The sequence below is a fragment of the Leguminivora glycinivorella genome, chromosome Z (genome assembly GCF_023078275.1).
Source record: "Leguminivora glycinivorella isolate SPB_JAAS2020 chromosome Z, LegGlyc_1.1, whole genome shotgun sequence".
NCBI classification, from domain to species: domain Eukaryota; kingdom Metazoa; phylum Arthropoda; class Insecta; order Lepidoptera; family Tortricidae; genus Leguminivora; species Leguminivora glycinivorella.
This window is the reverse complement of record NC_062998.1, coordinates 230,490-253,261: the sequence shown is the minus strand read 5'-3', so window position 1 is coordinate 253,261 and position 22,772 is coordinate 230,490. Positions and strand designations below refer to the sequence as shown.

The window sequence follows — 22,772 nt, the reverse complement described above, 5'->3', positions numbered from 1 at the left end:
TTGTATGGTGGCCCGGCGTGATGTGTACGCTCGACAGTCCTTGGCCATGAATGGGAAATGCAAAGTCCGAGGTCACGACTGATAACTTAAATTAAATTAAACCGGCATTCGATCCCGGGACTATCAGATTCTTAGACATCGCACGAGAGAACTACCCAAACCGGCAGTCGCACATGTAAGCACATCGCATACTGCAACTTGTGAGCAACTATAACGAGTTAACGTTTCCGTGCGCAACGCACTCCGCCAACTAAATGAATAATGACTCACCCACGCTCGCTGAAGCCGCCGCCGCTACTAACTTCACCAGCTTCAACTTTACACTCCTTCCCGAAGCTTACTAACTGAATATATTCGTGTTTGCTAACATGTCAGCGATTTGATTACTGTTTGATACTAATACTATATGTGACTAATATGAGACTCCCTCAGGACGAACAAGCAAAAATACCTCGGTTTTAAGTAACATAGAAATAAATAAAAACCTAACTACAAACTAACGCATTCAATCTATTGTATTATAAGATAAAATCATGTAGGTTATACGTACTTAACCTACTAAATTGGCCTAGCAATTTACTCGTCTAGTTACTTACTAAGTATATTAAATTGTATCATCGTAAATTGTAAATGTAAGAATAAGAATCTCATCTCGCAATATATGTGAAGTTATCTGGGTAAAGGGACCATATTGCCGATGGCGTTTACGTCCCGCGGCGCCGTATTTGTACACGAACGTCGCTCATAACGCCGCAAGCGCCGTCGACAATGTCCCTTTACCCAGATAATGGCACATATTAGCAAGTAAATCACCGTTATATAGGATATCCGAGGTGTCAAAGCAATAATAGATCGTTTTTAAATCGCCTCAACCGACCCACATCACAGGACAGGACACAGAATAATTACGGCCAGAAAGGAAGTCCTCTAAATTAAGTAGGTAACTTTAACAGAGATATTCCAATAAGTTTCAACGTGTATACGATGTTATGGCCAAAAACGCGAAAAATTAAATAAAAGTATCCGTAAAGCATGTTAATATTAGGAATATCATTTTCAATTTCACTAGCCCATATGAAAGTGGATGGATACAATGGTAGTGGAAGGCCTAAGAAAAGATGGATGGAATGTGTGAACAACGATATGAGAGTGAAAGGTATTAGTATGGAAATGACGGCTGATAGAGAGAAATGGAGGAAGATGATCTGCTGCGCCGACCCCAAATAATGGGAAAAGGGCAAGGGAATGATGATGATGATGATGAATTTCACTAGCGACCCAAATTCGTCTTGAATAGGTGTTTAGACAACAGATTTCGTCAGCGCATCGCGCTGATCCGCGCAAATCAATCTAGGGCATAAGCCAGCACAAACATAGTGTAGTAGTTGCACTTTACACGGATGGAATACAAATAAGATTTACATATGTGTGCTATAGGTAATATTGTGTATATAAGGAAATATAATTTGTAAATAAATCAGATACCAATTGTCCGTTGGTGTTTCACTACCTCCATACCTAAAACCTCTGCTTGCTCAGGGCGGCACTCTGAGAGTAGAGACTCCCATCCACTACCTTTTTTACAGGTACCCTTGCTGTGGCATAAGACTCCTTTAGCCTTAATCGGTCGTCTGAGCCTGGGCGATCGGCAGCAAGTATCCATCCAACCACCTTGATCCCCCCCCGTAGGGAATCCGTCTGTTACCGATAGGTCTCCCGGTACAGACATCCTTGTCATAGAATAAGTTAGGGCTAGGGAAGTAGGGACTTAGGCCAATAGGATCCCTTGCTATCGCCTCCCACCTTATTTTATGCAGTCTGTGCAGGCACATGCAACGCCTAAGTACCATTTGATTCCATATCATTTCAGTCCATTTAGTAATCCAGGTACTCGGCCTTAGCGTGTGGCTGTACAATAGGTATTGTTTAAAATACATTTACTTGGTTCCACCTAAACAGAAATATATTAAGTATAGGTACTAAACCTAAATTGGTGAGTGTGCAAGAAAAAACGTCCCACTTTGTCGATTGCTATAAAGACGCTTTGTCATTTTATTCATATAAAGATACAAGTAAATCTCGCCTTAATGGTAACCGACGAAGTGGGACGTGTTCAAGAGCACCTTTAATTGATAAGTTAACGCTAACGGGCCTATTTTAACGCTCACTGATATCAAAATAACATTAAACTGGTGTTACTCATTTGATAAATAAATAAAATAAAAATACGATAATAGTAGGTACATATCTATTACTTATACTTATATGCAAAGTACGGCTGGTACTTTTTACTTCACCATGTGTGGACATGGACAAAGTGCAACCAATAAAGAACTAATTGTACCAAATGTTTTGAAGTCAATACGCGTCCGTTCGAATCGTCTTACACATCTCGCTCGCAACCAATCAGAGCACCGATTCCATTAGCCCCACAGTTTGCACACCACTTAGTAGTCGGTGCTTAGCCCAGACATTAGGGGCCGAAGTAAAGTTGTCCTGCCGAGGCTGAGCTGAGCCGTCACGCGCGCTCGAGGGCTCGGGCTGTCGGGCCGCGGGCCGGACGCAAAGTTTTCGGCCGACGATCGTTTACACAAATTGTGGTCGTATCAGTTGTCATAAAATGGAATGACAAAGGGGAAGCGTATGAAGTTTAGAAACAAAAAAATCCTCTTGTTTGGGCTGTTGTTGAAAATGTGCAAGTGTTAACGGGGAAAAGCCATGCACAGTTTTATGTAATAAATGGCGTAGTGGCACATATCGCCGTTATTTAATTATGTATTATGAATCATTAGGTTTTGAAAAATCGTACCGACTACTAACATAATATATTATAGTGATAGACGACAGGTGCAGTATGACTCCGAGTCAATTTAATCTATCCAATATTATTGATGAAAAACTGACTGAAATAAAACAACCACGTCGTTTTCCCCGCTGTGTGTCTGGCCAAGAGATTAAACTAAGCCCAAAAAGTGCAGCAATAATAAATAGTGCAGCGTTTGCCCCGACCCGCTGAAACCTCCGCAATCCCATACCCGAGCGCCGGACGCCGGGCCCCGGGCCCCGGGCCCGGGCGACCGGGGCGACTAACATGGCCGTTTTAAAACAATTCCTCACTTCACTGCACCTTCGCCCGGCTTCGTTATATGATAAACTTTTCTGCGAATTTTCTCTTTAAACTCGTTGTTTCATGAAATAAATGAGTTTCCGATAATTCTAGTATTACGATATGCACATATTTCTTGGCTAGTCTTACCGTTTTAAAAACATGTAGGTATTTTTTATTGTGACCTTTGCCTTGCTGATAATAATGAACCGGGGCATTTGACAATACCACAAATGAAATATATCTTGTTTGATAACTTTAGGGTATGAGTAACATTTGCCAAAGTTAATCAAAGGTATTTATTTTATCATCGTGGAAAATATTATTATATAAATATAAATTTATTTTGGCCACAGGTACCCACTGCTAAATTTAGAAGAGTCTGCGTTGAATATCATCAAATATAATCGTAAGTGTCATAATTTTACTGTCATGCTTTTAAAATGCAATCCTTTCAGCATGTTCAAACGAGAGCTAGGCCAGGTGGGAATCAGCCAGCCGCTGGAACTTTCATAACAAAGCTTTTAAATTCTGACTATTTGTATGACGGGTTGTTTGTTGTTTTATAGTTAAACGTTTTGTTTTAAAACGTCCACAACTCTCTCGAATTTGCTAACTAGCCTTGCCGTGCAATCCTTTAAGCCTTGACATAAAACGTTTCATAAAACGCAACAGTATTGCTGAGAACGAAGGCTTCGTGCCTCGACCTCAGTGGCAGGACTCTCCGCGGGATTACCCGGCAGCGGCACGGGCGCCGGGCTGATTCGAGCTTTTCTATTTTTCTCCAAAAGGTTTTAGTGAGAGCTGGCTGTGGCTGGCACTGATGCCCCCGGACTGAACATTCATCCAAAGCTATTTTGTACAGGTGCACTTCATCTTTGATATGCGTGGATATATTTGTGTTCACTTCTGATCTAACTTAGATATACAAAGATGTGTTTATATCGAAAATAAAATAACAATTGCGAATAAAATCTCTGGATTTATTTGTTTATCAATGTCACATGAATACTTTGGATGATTGGAAAAGCCCTCCTCATATGGTCTTAATAATTCCCAAATGATTACCAAACTGAAAGTGCACGCAAGTTCGCGCGCAGTTGATGGCCGACACAGACGGCCTGCAGCTATATACAAGTCGCTTTTATTTCATGTTGCACGAAGCAATCAGCGTGAGCGATGTTCATGGTTCATCGAAACCATAACCGTCTCTTGTTATGAATGTTGCCGCTAAAAATCCTGTAAACGAAACCCTAAAACTGACCAGTTGGTAACCCAGTTGACTACGGTCGCACTTGCACACGACAGCGTGTAAATCACTGTGTCCGTCTCTTTCAATCACGCCGAGTTAAAAAGTGTGTGTCGCTTTATCACGGGATACGTGCGTCCATCACGTGTCAGCAGTTTCTGACACGTCCGCGGACGGGACGGTTAACAAGCGACACGTAACTCGCTCACCCGACCTGACCTAACTCCACGTATACTGTACGGGTGTACGGTACCTAACGACTAAAATTATTTCTCGTGTTTTCGATGATTATTAAAATGCGTAACATACGAAAGTAAATTGGATGACAATACAATATTATTTTAAGATGGCAATCAATTAACTCATAATGAAGAATTGCACACTTTGATAAAAAAAACGGTGAACACTATTTATCATGCTCAGATTGCTTGAAAAATAATACAGTTACATAAAATCTTGTACCAGAAAAAAGATAATTGCAAAAAACATATTTAAAGTTACTTTTCAAAGGGACTCATTTCTCTATGAAGTCCAGACCAAAAAAGACTAGTCAACTTGCACAAAAGTATTTATTTTATATTATACATAGTACAAACAAATGTAACTGTAAGCGTGTTATTGTGCGTCTGCTCGCTGTTCTAATTTATTTATAGAGTGTGTAGTACCAACTCGCACTTTGCTTTTTATTAGGCCATAAATATCGGAGTTTATATGAACGCTGTCTATTATTATAGCTCATGTGATTTTTTTATTACAATTGTACGTGTACAGTTGTCTAGTCCAACTGTAACATAGACAAATACATATATATTATGTCGATTTATACCTATAAGTGTAGTTCAAATGTTGCACTGCAAAAGCTGTCCCATACATTCGTTTTTATTTTGAAACTTTTGGTACAACTTTCACCTTTTTACCTTTGAAACTTAGAATCAGTCGGCAATTCATATTTAGACAATCGTTTACTCCTCTTACTGCGTCCTCTAAGAAATAAATGACTTTCTGTATTTGAAGTTGAATAATTGAGCTTCAGGGCATCATCTCTTGTTGCTCGCGCGCTCCCGCGGCGGACACGGCCTAAGGGTGCGGCCCTGAAGCAAGCGGCAAATCAAAGCCGGTTTTGCTGGAACGTCACGTATGGTCTTGATTTACGATGCGCCGCCTGAGTCCAGTCCGCAGCTTAACCCGTGCTAATCACGACACGTTGTCATTATGCATCTACGTCTAAGACGCATTATCGCTACATACGTGGAAATCCATGTTCTTGGTTACGACGTAGCGCTACAACCGCAGTTCAGCGGTGAAAGTTTTCGTAGCCGGGGCGGGCCGCTAGTAACTTATATGGCGTTGACTTGCCGCTGGCCGCTTGCGTCCAGCCCCCTGTCCTGTTGGCCCATATGCAGCCCAGAAAAGACGCACGCTGCTCGCAACACGGCGCGGCACTCTCGCGAACAAAGCGATATTAACGCGACGCAGCCGCCGCGTGCCTGCAGGGGAACTCTCAAAGTGGACACATTGCGAAATTCGTTATCTAAGAAGTTACTTATTGTTATATATCCGGTAAGAAACATTTTATGCTTAACATGCCCCGTGTTTGTACATCCTTTTGCTCCTTACTGACCTCTTTAAAAATCTAGGCGAATACGAGACTTCTGAAGAAAGAGAAATACGGCTAAATACCCGAAGGAAATATCTACGTTGTAAGTTGCAGCCAAACTTAAAAGTAGTGAGCCATTGCGCAGACTACCAGGGGGTACAGCTCTACAACAAACTTCCTAGTGAGTGGAGGAACATTACTAGTCTAAATATTTTTAAAAATAGATTAAAAGCCCTGTTGTTGAGGGAGTGCTTTTACTCAATTGAAGAATTTATTAATTATTTCAACGAAAATTGACTGACATAAATAATTTTAGTAATACCTAATAATAATAATAATATTCTAATTGTGATTTTTTGGCATTTGGCTTTTACTATATGTTGTAAAATTTATGCATGTTAGATTAATATTTAGATGTAGTACATTCAGACACAATTGTTATTGTTCATGAATAAATAAATAAAATAATAATAATAACAAAACGGTCAGCGAACGGTCTCATAGCGAAGAGTCTCGACCAACATCTCGAGAGACTCTCGCTAGGTGGTTGGATCAAGGGTCAGATCAGATGCAGAAGGCGGTGATCTTGGACACGGCGCGGATAGTCCGACGGTTCCTCTCTCTGCAGCCCTAACCACCGGCAGCTTGGGCCCTGCCCCGCTGCTGGCGGCACCCTACCCTAGGTTAGGCTTTTTATAATGTGTTTATATGTTTTATATTGTTTTGTAAGTGTTTTATTTTATTTTACTTTTATACTCATATTGTAAAAAACCTAATCTAAGAAAAGAGATAAATAAAAGATAATAACAATACCAATACTCACACTATTGCAACACTTAGCGTACAATTGGTGTGCTATCACGGAATTAATTTTATAATCGGAGCAGGATAATTCTATAATTTTTAAATAAATATTTTACACAAATCGGCAAATTCTGTAGACCCGATCTATACCTACATATTTCTCATCACACGTAATTTTATTTAAAAAAATACAAAAACGTAAAAAAATATGGTGAGTACACCATATACAAAGGCACAGAGACACATAATGATACACAAAAGTATGATCTACATCTACAAGATTGTCTACAAGGCTACTGCACACAGTCATATATAAATAGTTGCGTGCTTAGTGCTGCTCAATATAAAACACGAGAATAGAAACAAATCACTTTCTATCGACGGGCGATCGTATTGAGATGTTCAGACGATCGCAACTACACCGTCCAGAGAGCATCGAGTAAATACCTACATAAAAACTGGCAAAGTAAAATGCGTAGTCATAGTACATCTCGTAGGAAATATAGACGAGTAGCCTTTCAGTTACTTACCCCTCTGCCAAAAAACTTGAACAAATGTTCATAAAGTCACGTAAATACAATTTCACAATCGATTCATGCTCATTCACAGAATCGCCACGACACATATCACTGGTAATTAAAAATGCCCGCGTGTGCTGTGAACACTTGTAATAAGCGCTCAAATACCTCAAGTTTGCAAAAAGATAGCATAATATTCCATTTGTAAGTAATTTTAATATTGTTGTATTACTGTTTTTATTATCTAAATGATAATATTTTTGTCATACGTCATCGAATATCGATTTATGTGATCGAATGCAATCGATTTGAAATTTGTTGGTGGGTAGAAATTACGTCACGAACACTCCCCACGAGACTTCGATTTTTTGCTGTTTAAGAAGTTACCTAATGTGGTTTAAAATAGGGTCGATATTTATATATCAATTTATTCATAAAAAGACGCACTCCCCACGAGACTTCATTTATATATTTTGTAAGAATTAACCTCATTGCAATTAGAATAGAGCATATAATAATATTGACAAGGATAATTGAAAATTAGAAAAATCATTTGACCGAGACTTCGTCGTAGAGATGTGGGCATGGTCGATAAAATACCAACTATCGATAAAAAAGTGTGATTTGCAAACCTTGATCACACAATTCATTTGAAATATATTTGCAATTTTCCGAAAGAGAATGATTTGAGTTTTATTACATGTACTTAATAAACTTTTCACTTTGAACCAGTATTGATAACAGTAAAGTTAATGAAGACTAAACCATTTCTAGTTTATTTATTTATTTAACCTAGTTTGTTTATAATGATTTAGTATCACCAACCGCAGTAAACGTTGTTGATTAGTAAGTCTGGAAAAATAAATTAATGTTTTGTCAAAATGTCAAATATTTCTTTACCTACTAATCCTATTATCCATCACTAGTCCACCCGCGTGATACCTACTACCCAGGATTATCATTAGTGAATCTTGATAATATATGATTATAATAGTGCCAAACATTAAACAGATCTAGAAAAAACAACGACATCATTAAAATTATAATTTGCTTGATTAATTATTATCGACTTCTGTTATCGATGCCTGCCTCATCCCTATAGTTTGAGACACACACGTGCGCATTTAGTGTCCTTATACACTGTGTTTCTACGAAGTATTTCGATGTGTGATATGTCTATGTGCATCATAATGAGCATGTGTTATTTTTTTACCATAATGTGCGTGTGTATTGACAATAATATTTTTTTGCATTTGTGAGTACTCCTTTACATGTGTTATTTCCTCACCTCCCGCGAATCTTGGCAGAATTATTTGTACGTAGACGCAACATGAAGGCTACTCCAGTCTATATTTCCTCCGAGTAGTACATAGACTGTCATCTCTTACGCCGTGGCTTGCGTGGGCGACGGTCGCGCGACGGTCGCGCGACGGCGATGCGACGCATACGAAATCAAACCTTATCGATGTGGAAGTATGAGACGCGACGGCGATTATACATTTGAACCTACAAATTTGTCATTTTTATTCATATCCTTTACTTGATAATTATGAAATAAAACTATGGAAACGGATTATATCGCGTATAATGAATTTACAGTTCATCTCGACGTTTCGAACACTTTCCAGCGTTCGTGGTCAACGGGTGACTGAGGAAAAATTACAATGTGCAAAAACTGTCCCTATATAATTCGTCTCCATTATGCGTCTAAAGCTGACTGTATACATGAAGTAGTTGTTACTGCGAGTGAAGTTTGAGTCAACTCTCCCAGTAGTTAGCCAGTTGTTATTTTGTTTTGGTATGAATACGATTACTAAAGATCGTTATCAGCGTGCTGTATTGGTGGCAGAGTATGGTTGGCAAAAAAACAAATACACAAGTATTTAAAACATTATATACTTAACAAATTATGAAATATACACATATTTATAATTATTTATCTAAATTACATTGAATAAATAACTAAAATTTGTTCAACAGATTTGGCTTCGTGCACTACTTTTGACTTGAACTGGGTACTTGAATAACAATTCTAGATAGTCTTATCTAGAGTGCATTTGATTATTTGGATTAAAATAATATGTCTACACATCGCGTAATGTATTTTTATGACATAATTAATGTCATTTACGTACCTATATTGTTTTAAAAATATACAGGGTGTCCCAAGACCATGGGACATGAAGGGAAAGTACCTAAAATATCACAGATAGGATATGTTGCTGAAAGAAGACTTTATTTTATTTTTAAAACTTGGCAAAACTGCATTCAAAAATTTTAAATTTTTTTTGGAAATATTGTATGGACAAAATTTAAGGCTAAGGAGTATGCCACGTAAAATGTTAAAATTCATGGTCTTCTTTTTATGTCCGACACTATGTTATTTAGAGAAAAATAATCCTTATGATGAAACCTATCGATCGGTATGACAAAATTACAGGATGTTTTTTTTTTCTCGTGTAGCGAGTTTGATTCCCGGTTTAACCATGTAATTATTTAAAAATCTATGATTGCAGTTTTACTTAATTTTAAAAATAAAATAAAGTCTTCTTTTAGCAAAATACCCTATCTACGATATTTAAGGTACTTTACGTTCATGTCCCATAGTCTTGGGACACCCTGTATAGTTCATCGGAAAAGGCTTTGTACCGTAGAGGTGTAATCCTAAGAAGGTAAGTATTTATTTTGTAGTTAAGAACAAAGTGAATATTTAAATGTAAGTATTTGTTTTTTTTTGCCAACCGTACCGTTTGCCACGAAAAGTGCACCTTGATAACGATCTCTAACGATTACACTAGAGTTTGTGCTGCTGCTACGTACTAAGTATGTACGCAGTAACAGAGGTTGGAACTTATTGTATAGAAAGTACACTTTTGAGATTGTTGTTCGAATCATGTATTTACCTATCCATACTATCCATACTAATATTATAAATGGGAAAGTGTGTGTGTCTGTTTGTTTGTCCGTCTTTCACGGCCAAACGGAGTGACGGATTGACGTGATTTTTTAAGTGGAGATAGTTGAAGGGATGGAGAGTGACATAGGCTACTTTAAGCTGGTAGTTAATAAAGGTACACAGTGCAGATAGCACTTAAATGAGAATACTGTGTAATTTATCAATTTTTTCGACTATTGGGCTATTTAGCGCACTGCGAGGGATTGCATTCCCCAATGAGTGTTGTGTTGTTTTAAATTTAATATTGTATGCACTAACCCCTTAGTTTGTAAGTCCTACTAATAACATATGTGTCCATGGTTGCACGAAATGAAAATATTCATTCATTCATTCATTCATAATTCAGGTCCATGAGTAACATTCCAATGAGTAGGACTTCCTTTGTTTTGAATACCGTGACATCACGTCATTACTCTGTTCCCTAGAGTTGCAGGTGTTCGTGGGCTACGGTCACAGTTTACCATCAGACGGAAAGTAGGTATGCGTTCGCCATCGTAAAAGTATTTAACAAACAAACTACTAACAAGTCCATTTATGATACGATTTTAATATTTGTGTTTTTAAATAGCACCTTCTAATAGAATTGGTGTTTTAGTTTAATAAGTAATAACGAATTACAATCGTTTCACAGCACTGAAATGCAGGCAGCCGAGCGGCTGCACTGCGCGCCGTGTGTGTGGTCGCGCCTTTAGCTGCCAGTCAAACTATAAAGCTTTCCACTCAACGTGTATTCATCAATATTGTATGCACGCTTTTGATACAAACTTATAATATGAGCAATAAGGAAAAAAACAACTGATGTAAAAATACAGACACACTGGCGTTATTCTTACTAGGAACTCTTGCGAACCTAATTATTAATCGAAAACCTATTAATTAATCGAAAAAGCAGGTGCTGAAAAAATACCTTATGATAACTTTCATACATACAAACAACCAAATTAAAACAAACCTACTAAATGTAAGGACATTTCAGCAGGTAGAATAACTGTACCTATCTATTGAATTGCATTATTAGTTCCGCATTTAATTCGAACAGAAAAAGGCGACATATTTACAAAATGTGTGATTGGTGTGGGACTACTTAGTGGGCTTACTGTCGGTGCTGAACAAGGCTCACCTGCTGGCAAACGGCCACCTTAGCTTACGGACGCCTTGATAGGCGTTACATGCGTGCTGCCCACCCCTACACAACCGCTCTCTTCTACTCGAAAGGTTTGCCAAATTGTCAGCGTTCTCGTGTAAATGTAGTATGCAGACTAATTGGTGCATATCAAGTACCTTCAGCTTAAAGCCAGCGGGAGTCAGTAATGGCCCGGGCTCAGTTGCGGATATATTTATTGGCAAATGGGTCGTCTCAGCGACCGTGAGTCGGGGCAGGCTAGGCCGGGGAACCGCTGTGATAAAGGTAGACGCGTTGTATATTGTACACAAGAATTTTTATTGAAGGCTTATTTTCGCGGTTATTGCTATCTTGACCAGGAAATTTAATATAATATTACATCTGTAAGCTTGCACTTTGAAATTCAAAACAATATATATATATATATATATATACGATAGTTACAAACTTTAAAGGCGAAAAAAAAATAAAGGTTTCAAGGAAGGCGTGTACAGATTTTAAAAAGATCGAAACGTACATAGTATGTATGATAAGTCAAAGACAATAATACTCGGAATACGAGTATTACATACCAAAAAATACTAAATTATTCTATCAACAAAACTTAGCACCAAAGCTTGATGCACTAATTAGCGTAACAACTAGCAAGTAGACTTTGCTTCAGTAAGCTTCAAACATAATCCGCTCAAGACGTAGAGGAGCCGGGCCAGCGGGCCACTTAGCAAACCTCTTCCGCGCTTCTATTTAATAATGCTCTATTTTCCAATAAAACTTAACCTAGTCGTAATACTCGTAATCACGTTCTTAAGTATCAAGAATGAAAATAGACATAGACATAGACATAGAAAATCTTTATTCAACATCACATGAAAATGTTACAAACAATGAAGAAGTGTTACATTAGGATTTGATAAAGTAGAAAACTTAAATCTAGACTAAACATCTAAGAATATGAGTTATACATATACACGTGAAATTAATATATTCATGTGCGTTAAATAGGAGCTTGCCTCAGCATAATGTTGCAGCATGTTAACTACAACGCTGGTTTTCAGGTAGACCCTTGATATATTGTCACCTTACAGCTGTTAGTCGAAAACCGATTGGCTTGAAAATTGTGCTGAATGTGGAGATGTGTGTAACTGATTAAAAGAAAACTTATGAAAAAAATAAAATAAAATAAAATTGGTAAAATGGCATTTAGGAGTAGTGTTCGCAATAATAAAATATATTGTCACAGAATCGGAATAGGAGTAGGAAATAAGTAAAAAGAAAAGTTTATAAAATGGCAAAAATAATATTACAAGATACAATCAATATAATATTGTTATAAATATGTCGGTGTGGCTCTAGTCGCAGGAGGTAGCATGTTTTGAATACTTAAAAGATGTTTTTTTAACCTTAATTTGAAACTGTTAATTGTATATAAAATGATTTAAGTTCGTAAATTATGTATCACGCAAGTTTTGACAGGTATTCTACTTATCTAATGGACAGATTCAGTTCAGGCGTTGTAATACAAATATTTATTTTGATGTAGATCAATGGATGCATTAGCAAATACTCGTACGTATCACTTTGATTTTTAGACTATCACTAGCTTTTACCCGCGGCTTCGCCCGCGTAATAAAAGTATTCTTATTGAAACGTTTACAAAAAATAAGATTTTCATTTGGATCCGTAGGTTTCTTTGTAAGTACATCTGTCCGCGATTATTTCCATTAAGGTAAAGCGGGGCAATTCTCGACTGGGGGGCCATTGTAACTGATCTATTTGCTGTACGGTCAGCCAAGAAAGTGATTTACCACTTTTCGACTCTATTGATCGAAAAGTGGTAAACCACTTTTTGGCTGACTGTACCTTACACATATTACTATTGTTTTAAAAGAAATTCTTGCAAGGATTGTAGAATTGTTACACAGCGACCACAGCGTAGGTAGTAGGTACGAATATGTGTGTATTTTACCTATATAAATATTTATACTGGGGAAACTTCATACAATCCACATAGCCAGTATCTCGACGCTATGGTCGGTAAGGTAAAAAGTACTTCCTTGCATTATCGCTTACAATTTTTTCCATTTTGCTTATACTTATTGCAAACGTAAACATATAAAAGGCAAGCAAACAACGATCTTCTTACAGCACATTGAATGTAAAAGTTATTACGGATGCAGGATACTCGCCGATTCCTACTTACTAATCCCTTCCCACTGAGCCACCTGCATTTTACACTGCCTAGATATCGATTGCCGACCGATTATTCCGACCCCAATCCCTATTCTTATCCCCGTCCCTATCTCTATCGTTGTCCCCGTCCCCGTCCCCGTCCCGTCCCATCCCTGTACTCGCCCCTCCCCTATCCCTATCCCCGTCCCCATCCCCTATTCCTATCCCTATTTCTATCCCTATCCTTATCTATACCTATCCCTATCCCTATCCCTATCCCTATCCCTCTGCCTCTCCCTATCCCTATCCCTATCCCTATCCCTATCCCTATCCCTATCCCTATCCCTATCCCTATCCCTATCCCTATCCCTATCCCTATCCCTGTCCCTGTCCTTGCCCCTGTCAAATTATCATGTGAATATGAATATGAATATGAATATCCTTTCCCTATCCCTGTCCCTTCCCTATCCCTATCCCTATCCCTATCCCTATCCGTATCCCTATCCGTATCCCTATCCCTATCCCTATCCCTATCCCTATCCCTATCCCTATCCCCATCCCCATACCCATCCCCATCCCTATCCCTAACCCTATCCTATCCCTGTCCCTGTCCCTGTCCTTGCCCCTGTCAAATTATCATGCTAGGAGGTGAACTTTGAAAAATCCTTTCTTAGTGCTCCTCTAAGGAACTTCCGTGTCAATTTTAAATCTCTTGAACCAGAAGTAAAGATAAAAACTAAACCTATACTTATGGCTAAAAAAGTCAAACTAATCTTGTTTCCCCATACAAACTTTGAACCCCCATTTCACCCTTTTAAGAGGTGAATTTTGAAAAATCCTTGGCGTAGAGGAGCACCTCTACGGCCTATAAGGAACCTGTGCCAAATTTGAAATCTCTAGGACCAGCGGTTTCGGCTGTGTGTTGATATATTATGTCAGTTAGTCAGTTTCTTCTTTTATATAGTTTTTGATATTTAAACCCCATTGCACTACAACAGGGGAGAAGGTATTTCACTTCCGCCTCGTTAGATTTTAAAAACGTTGTATTTATCGTGATCAGCGACCCAATAAACCGTAAAAACCATACCCATAATAGTTTTTTGACTTTATCACCCCCTTTTCACCCTTTTAGGGATTAAATTTTCAAAAAACCTGAAACACGTCTTTAGTCATATATTTTTAAGATCCCTCCTGATTTTTAAGATCCCTCCTGTGAAGTTTCGAATAAAACAGTGAATCTAACATTGTTTCCCCATACAAACTTTGAACCCCCATTTGACCCCCTTAGGAGGCGAATTTTGAAAAATCCTTTCTTAATGCTCCTCTATACTATATAAGGAACCTACGTGCCAAATTTGACATCTCTAGGACCAGCGGTTTCGGCTGTGCGTTGATATGTCAGTCAGTCAGTCAATATCTTCTTTTATATATTTTTTTTATATTTAAACCCCATTGCACCACAACAGGGGAGAAGGTATTTCACTTCCGCCTCGTTAGATTTTAAAAACGTTGTATTTATCGTGATCAGCGACCCGATAAACCATAAAAACGATACCCATATTGATTTTTTGACTTTATCACCCCCTTTTCACCCTTTTCGGGGTTAAATTTTCAAAAAACCTGAAACACGTAGTCAGTCATATGTCTTAAGGAATCTTCCTGTGAAGTTTTGAATAAAATAGTCAAACTAATATTGTTTCCCCATACAAACTTTGAACTCCCATTTGACCCCCTTAGTAGGTGAATTTTGGAAAATCCTTTCTTAGTGCTCCTCTACACTATATAAGAAACCTACGTGCCAAATTTGAAATCTTTAGGACCAGCGGTTTCGGCTGTGCGTTGATATGTCAGTCAATCAGTCAGTCAGCTTCTTCTTTTATATATTTAGACACCACAATAGGGGAGAAGGTATTTAACTTCCGCCTCGTTAGATTTTAAAAACGTTGTATTTATCGTGATCAGCGACCCGATAAACCATAAAAACGATACCCATATTGACTTTTTGACTTTATCACCCCCTTTTCACCCTTTTAGGGGTTAAATTTTCAAAAAACCTGAAACACGTATTCAGTCATATGTCTTAAGGAATCTTCCTGTGAAGTTTCGAATAAAATAGTCAAACTAATCTTGTTTCCCCATACAAACTTTGAACCCCCATTTGACCCCCTTAGGAGGTGAATTTTGGAAAATCCTTTCTTAGTGCTCCTCTACACTATATAAGGAACCTACGTGCCAAATTTGAAATCTCTAGGACCAGCGGTTTCGGCTGTGCGTTGATATGTCAGTCAGTCAGTCAGCTTCTTCTTTTATATATTTAGATTATCTACATTTTACAAAATATCAACAGTTACTTGCGGTTGCAGTTTGGTGAAAATAATCAAGGTGCTTTACATTATTTAAATATTTGAAACATCTATTAACACACCTTTTGAAAATTCAGATTTGACCAGGTCAACAAACCTACAGAGGCTCTCGTACTACAAGAGTACTTGACTGGGAGTAATTAAGCGAGCCGACCCGGCCATTAGTCCCCTAGACTACGACACGGGAACGTGTGGACCAACATCAACAAATACATTTTTAAACTGGTAGTGTCACATAATACACCTTGTTTAACCCACTGCGGGCCTAGTCAGGGTGCCAATCCTTTACGCCATAGTAAATGGATGCTAATATCTCTCTCTGTTGTACTAATGTAAAAAAACCGGTCAAGTGCGAGTTGGTCTCGCTCACCGAGGGTTCCGTACAAACTTTCAATGGTTAAATCATCAAAATGTTATTAGTAGAACTCTACAGACTTCACTAAATCCCTCAAGACTCAATTTCCCACATAACAAGTAATATTTTAATATACAATTCTATTGTTAGACAACGTCCAAATAAAATCAAGACTATTCGACTTCAATAGTTTACGACTTACGACATGTCGCAAGGACGCTCTTGAACCGACCTCATTATATCAGGAAAAACGAGATGTAGGAAATTAGCGTTCAACGTACAGCGACATCTATCGGTAAGTGGAGTAATGCGCGCGAGCTAGTATGGAAGATGATTTTTATGGAATAATTGTTTATTTCGTGAACCGATTTTTAACCATTTTGCGTCTATTTGAAAGCACGTAATTTTATTGTTATTTTGTTAAAAAATACACGTACAATAAACACTCAAGGGTGTTGAAATTGAAAATGTAAATCTGAAAGGTTTTTTATAAATTAAAAAAAGTTTTCAAGATACGTGTACGATTTTATTTTTTCTGTAATATTCATTATAATAGCTCTGTTTGGTGAAAATTTCATAAATATATGTTGGTAAACTTCGAATATAGGGGGAGGGGGGGGGGCGGTATTGTTTTTACATTTTCCTCCTAAAAACATTTTTTTCCACAACCAAAAAATTATAAAAAATTGTTTTGATATACAGTTGAGCTCTTTCTAACGATAACCCACTTGACCTAGTTACTTGAAATTTACAGTTTTCCCCCCTTCCATTTTGGCCATTTTCTGTAATTAATATTAATAAATTAAAAAAAATTATACTTTCAGTTTGTAGGGATTAACGATGTTCATAAGTATTCCAAATTTCAAAGCGATAGCATAAGTAATTCTCGAGATATTTAATAATGTGACAGACAGACAGACAGACAGACGGACAGAGCGGCGCCATAAGGGTTACTTTTGTACCTTTTTGGTACGGAACCCTAAAAATGATGGAAGGAGCCTACTGTTGCGATCTCGATGGCTAACGATTGAGATACGAATTTCAGAGCTTCGAAATGCGGTCACTAGCAAAGGAACTTGCATGACATACTGCTTGTTTCTCGCTTATAGCTAAAAAGCTGCATATTTTGTGTATACGTCACCCAAGGGTTTCACTTTTTCCATGTAATTAATAAAAAATATTTATTTATTTATTGAAGCAAACATTTCAAACAATTAATTGAAGATTGAAGGTAAAGACTCGAGGGCTACACCCATCGCACAATTTTACTTTTTAACAGTACCTACTATTTCATTCACAAAAATAAGCATTTGTAACCATTAAATTAGGCACAATACAAGAAATGCAAACAATAATCTTATTTTTGCGGCCCATTTCTTTTGAAATGTATCTTTTATAAAACGAGCACCCTGTTATTCGCGCGACACAATAAGTCCGACATCACCCGAGGCCGATCCGAGCACTTCCGAGCACCATTCAGATATCTTAATGATGTCATTATGTTACTACTCACACGTAACGGGCAATAGCCGGCGCCAATTATTTAATTGTACTCGCGTGCATCAAAAATGTCAAGAAAAGTCACTGTCTAGGGGAACTGTCTTTTTTGTACTCGTTAAGGTATGTAGTTAATTACTAATTATATACAGGCGCCCTTGGAAAACGATTCCCGAGATAGAGTGAGGTCGAAGGAGAAAGAAAAGCGTAACAGCGGAACCCGCGGGACAGACTTTGGAAGGTTGATGATGATTATGCCCAAGAGCAGATCAAATTAACCATTGATTTATTATGGTTATTAAACTTTAACGGCGGCGTGCCCAATGCTCCAAAGACAATATCATATATATCGTAGGTGCTATACCTATAGTAGATATAATAGCGGCAGCTGTTTAAATAACTTCGACACTTTCAACAAGTTTACATTGGCTGGCTTGTGCCCGGGACTCCCGGGAGCTTGGCGGCGGGGGGTGTTTGTCACGTCACGTGCTCATGTGCGCTCAATTTATAATATTTTATTTACTTCATAAGTACCTATTGTGAGCTATTAAATTTACATATGAGAGGGGTTTTAAGTGCATCTTTCGACGTCGATCTGGAAAGGGGCTCCCTACTTGAAAATTTGAAGTACTAACGAGAGAAATGTGCACCTCGCGAGAACTAACGCAGAAAGATATCGTTGTAAAATCGGAAGCTCTAACTAAGTAAATGTGGTGAGACAAGCTCCACCTGCCATTGTTCGAAACCACTCGACGATAAGAGCCCTCAGCACGCTCGGGTGTCCTTGGCGCCCTCGCGGAAATTATCCACGGCTAATCCTTTCTTACAAGAGGGGGTGTAATGCATAAAAATATTGATAAAAATATAGACTTGTTGACCCTACGAGTAGCACATCAGACCATAGATTAAACTGTTTTAACCCCGACGCAAAAACGACAGGGTGCTATGAATTTAACGAGTCTGTTTGTCTGTCTGTGTGTGTGTGGGTCCATGGCATCGTAGCTCCCGGACGGGTGAACCGATTTAGATTTCGTTTTTTTTTATTTGAAAGTTGAGATAGTAGAGGTTTTTTTCCAAAATTGTAATTTTGTGGTTAGGTTAGTGTTGTTAATATTAAATCAGAATACGCTTAAATCAACCTAAGTCATTTATTTCATACCGCTGTTGAAATGTCTTTATATGTATTTTATATAACCTGTAAAGTACAGATCAATCAACAATGGAACATTTCCCCGGATTCTGTGGAGAGCTAAACATTGCATTGTTTGGCCCCGAGGGGCCTCGAGAGCTCTCAGATCGGTCGCGGTTCGTTCTAAGTGATAATGCTTTACAAAAAGGTTTTTTGCTTTTCTTTCAATATCAAATTCCTTTTTTAAAGAGACTTCCGAGGGATGTTCTCACTTCGACGGAATATATATTTTATCAGCAAACGATACCAAGCCAGCATGGTGTAGTTTAGACATCCGACCGGCGCCTTAAGACTGCGCCGGCCGTTTACTCCCGTCCTCGTTTGGGCTCGTCATTTGTTAAGGTCCGTGATGGCCGACACAGACGTTTTCAACTAAAACTTGTGTGGAGACTCCAACGGTGTGATGCGTCGTTTTGACCAAGCGATAAAAACGGTTCGCTGAAAGCGTTTTGCTTCCTTTCCGTAACGTCACCGTTTTTACGCAGCGCTGCGGTGCGGTGCGGACCTTCAGCCGCATGAATGAGACGTTATTGTACCCGCGGCGATCCGATACAAACAAGAAAAGTGTGACGTCACCATTGGCGTTTTCCTGGAGTGGTGTTTGGAGCGTTGCCAGCTCGCTGGAAGAATGGCAACCTACTTGTCCTGTGACCTTTGCGGCCAGGGACAGGCTAGGTACGCGTAGATCATTGATAGGTCAACAACAATCGCTAAACTTTTTAGATGGGTAATCATTTTGGTAGTAGCTTGAGATAGATAAAAACGTGCCGGAGATTCCCAAGCGCGATATGAAAATTTAGAAAATTATCTAAAATTGTTAAATTGAAATCCACTCCAACCGTAGGTGTCTGTATATTATACTCTGGTGTATGTGTATACGCGCATAAATTCACACCTTTATTTCTAAACGAGATAGCCAAAGCACACGATATTTCTCAAGATTCAGTGCCACTCTTAAACAGGGTTGAAACAAAGGCCCACGCGACAATAAAATTGAACTAACTAATATCCCACCGTAGTCTTCCACTACACCCACTGGAGGAGAGGCGGTTGAATATATTTATGTAATACGTTTAAACAAGGAGAACACGCTTAGCATTCAAGTTAGCGCCTAAACTGACATTAATATGCCGCGGACACGTTTAATGAGCCATTGTCGCGCGCACGCGTCGCGGCGGCGGCGGCGGCGGCGGCGGCGCGCACTCGCGATCTCAAAATGCAGGCTCGCATACATTATTATAATATACTTAATACTCAATTTCAAATACAAAGGCCTGATTGTACTTGAAACTTCATAAAGGGGCTTATAATGTTCCTTTTGTTGTCTAATTACGAGCACTGCAGACTGGCAAGCGTCCGGCATGCAACTATTCAAAGCGGAGGGACGTGTAAAATACCACGCACCACGCCGGAAAAGGTTCTAGACAATCTCTCTTTCCTTTTCACTAATCATATTGTTAACGCCTAATGCCCGTCTCAAGTCTCGAGTGCTATCCTTCGATTTCAAATGGAGTATATTTATTTCTAGTTCACAGACCGAATGGAAATAGTCCTCAACATACTATACTAATATTATTTTAAATTTACATTTGGCAAAAGGGAAACTACACCGTGTTTTTTTTGTTTTCCGTTAAGTTCGACACGTTCTTCATCAGGAACCAGCCTGTATATCGCTATTTGGTAAATTCGAAAAAAAAAATGTTTTTTTTATTTTTCATACATGGATGGAATAATCAGTGTGAGAGAACCTTAATGACAACATTAAAGTAATTGTCAAGTGTTTGACGGCACATGTCAAAACAAATAACATTAGGAAATGGTAAGGGATTCCACACACGTGTTCAGTAATTAAAATATTTTTTTTATAATTCGATAACTAGTTTCTTAGATCAATTGATTGTATTTGAAAATGAAAAAAAATTAAAATGAAAAATTTATTTTTCAAGTAGGCATATTACAATGCGCATATGAACGTCAAATGTTTGAACTAAAGAATCTTCCCTTAAAGTTAACGGAATTCAATAAAAACAGGGTGTATAAATTGATATTTACGCTTTATTAAGAAGACTAGTGTTTGATCGATTAATGAGGTTGCGACTGTAACTATAAGCGATACTGCGACTGCATTGCAGCAGGAAATAAGAAGTCCCTTTCTATTTCCTATGTAAGTGAAGTGACAAAGTTGAACGTTGCCATCGCGACACGTGGCGGCGGCGGTGCCGTCTGCAACAGTCTTTAGGGGACAATGACACCTGCAACCTTGCCAGATACTGTAGGTAACCGACATAATACTTTTTGCCACAGAAAAAACAAACAAACTGCTGCACAACACAAATATACAACATACAAACATAAGAGAGCTCACTGATTCTCACTGGGTCCCCCCACATCTGGCGTCTCGCGAGCGTAGCGTCGGGCCAACGGTATAGCAAAGCCTGACGCCGCGTCGGCGCGACGTCGACGCGGCGTCTTTTTTCATACAGTTGGCCCGACACTACGCTCGCGAGACGCTAGATGTGGGGGTACCCTTGGATGTACATATATTAGGCTCTGGCCCTATTGCAGTGCAATCTATCTCTATCGCTCTTGCGTATTGGCGCGACGGAGCACACTGCATTTCTGCGGCGTTTGGCGTCGCCGAAATGCCATTCGGCTCCGGGGGCAGGTGTCGTTTCCAACTAGATAATTCGTCCCACTTTGTCGTGGAAGACTTCTTACTGCAGTGCAGCCTGAGTTTAAGGCGTGATAATAATATTATGTGCCTACTTTTAACAAAATACAAAAATATTTCGTATGATTGTTTGACTATGTTTTTTTCTCGTTCATAAGCTGATTATTGTTTCGTTTACACAACTAATCTCCAAATTAATTTATCGACTTAACAAAATACAAATACCTTAACCTTTATCTTACGTCATAACAACCTACGGACTTGCGTAATGAACAACTAATATTGGAGCAGGTAGATATATACTGCCTTAGGGATTAGTTGGTTGATCCTTAAATAACCATGTACATTTATAAAAAGAATCAAATCCTATAACTTCTGTATTATCAAGTATGGCAATATTGATGCCATGAGATGGCAAGTAAAAAAGTGCAGCCTTCTTAGCTGGCAAATGAAAACATTGTTAGAATGTTGGTTATAACATAGGTACTTATTCATTCATATTCCTATTGGTAAAAGTAAATTACATGTCCAGTGGTTACACTACATTATATCAAACCTCATTCGAAATAATTGTAAAATTATTTACATTAAATTAACACAGAGTACATTAATTGTATTAACTTGCACTTTCAGTGTCGAGATTCACGTTCAGTTAAATATAAATGTAATATTTGACACTGATACATTGGGACGTTGTCAAGAAAGTTAGAATCGGGTCACAATTTAAATCATCTTTATCCGCAATACAAAGTTTATTCTCGCGACGCCCACATTCGGAACTAAAACACTTAATTAAATGGCTGAACGAAACCACACAGTACAAAGTTTCTTCTTCGCCAAACAACAGTTGCCAACGAGCCCGAGATAAAGAGAACAGGCTCTTTACACGATTAGGGTCGAGTCAAACTTTAATGAAGTACTATCGAATTATCCGTCAAAGGGATTTATGTATATTTGATGGAGCGCTCACCGCTCATATCATACAGTATGCGGAATATATGTAATTAGTTCAGCCACTAATATTGGTGGAGTTAAATTGACATCAATTTGTAAATTCTAATCGAGCGAGCGTCAGTCATCAGCCGCCAAATTGAGTTAATGGCTGTCATCACGCGTGCAACTGCACTTAGTGCGCCGGTGTCGGCGGATAATGTTATTACTTATTTGCGATCGGA

The 22,772-nt window shown here is 38.5% G+C and overlaps 1 protein-coding gene across 1 annotated transcript in view; it reads left to right on the top strand.

Annotated features, from left to right (window-relative positions):
• Positions 1-22,772, top strand: part of LOC125240765 (FMRFamide receptor-like) — a 282,033-nt gene that overhangs the window by 118,749 nt on the left and 140,512 nt on the right. Inside the window, 1 exon segment of the mRNA XM_048148832.1 lies at positions 3,463-3,515. The gene's annotated coding sequence lies outside the window, so the exon portion shown is untranslated.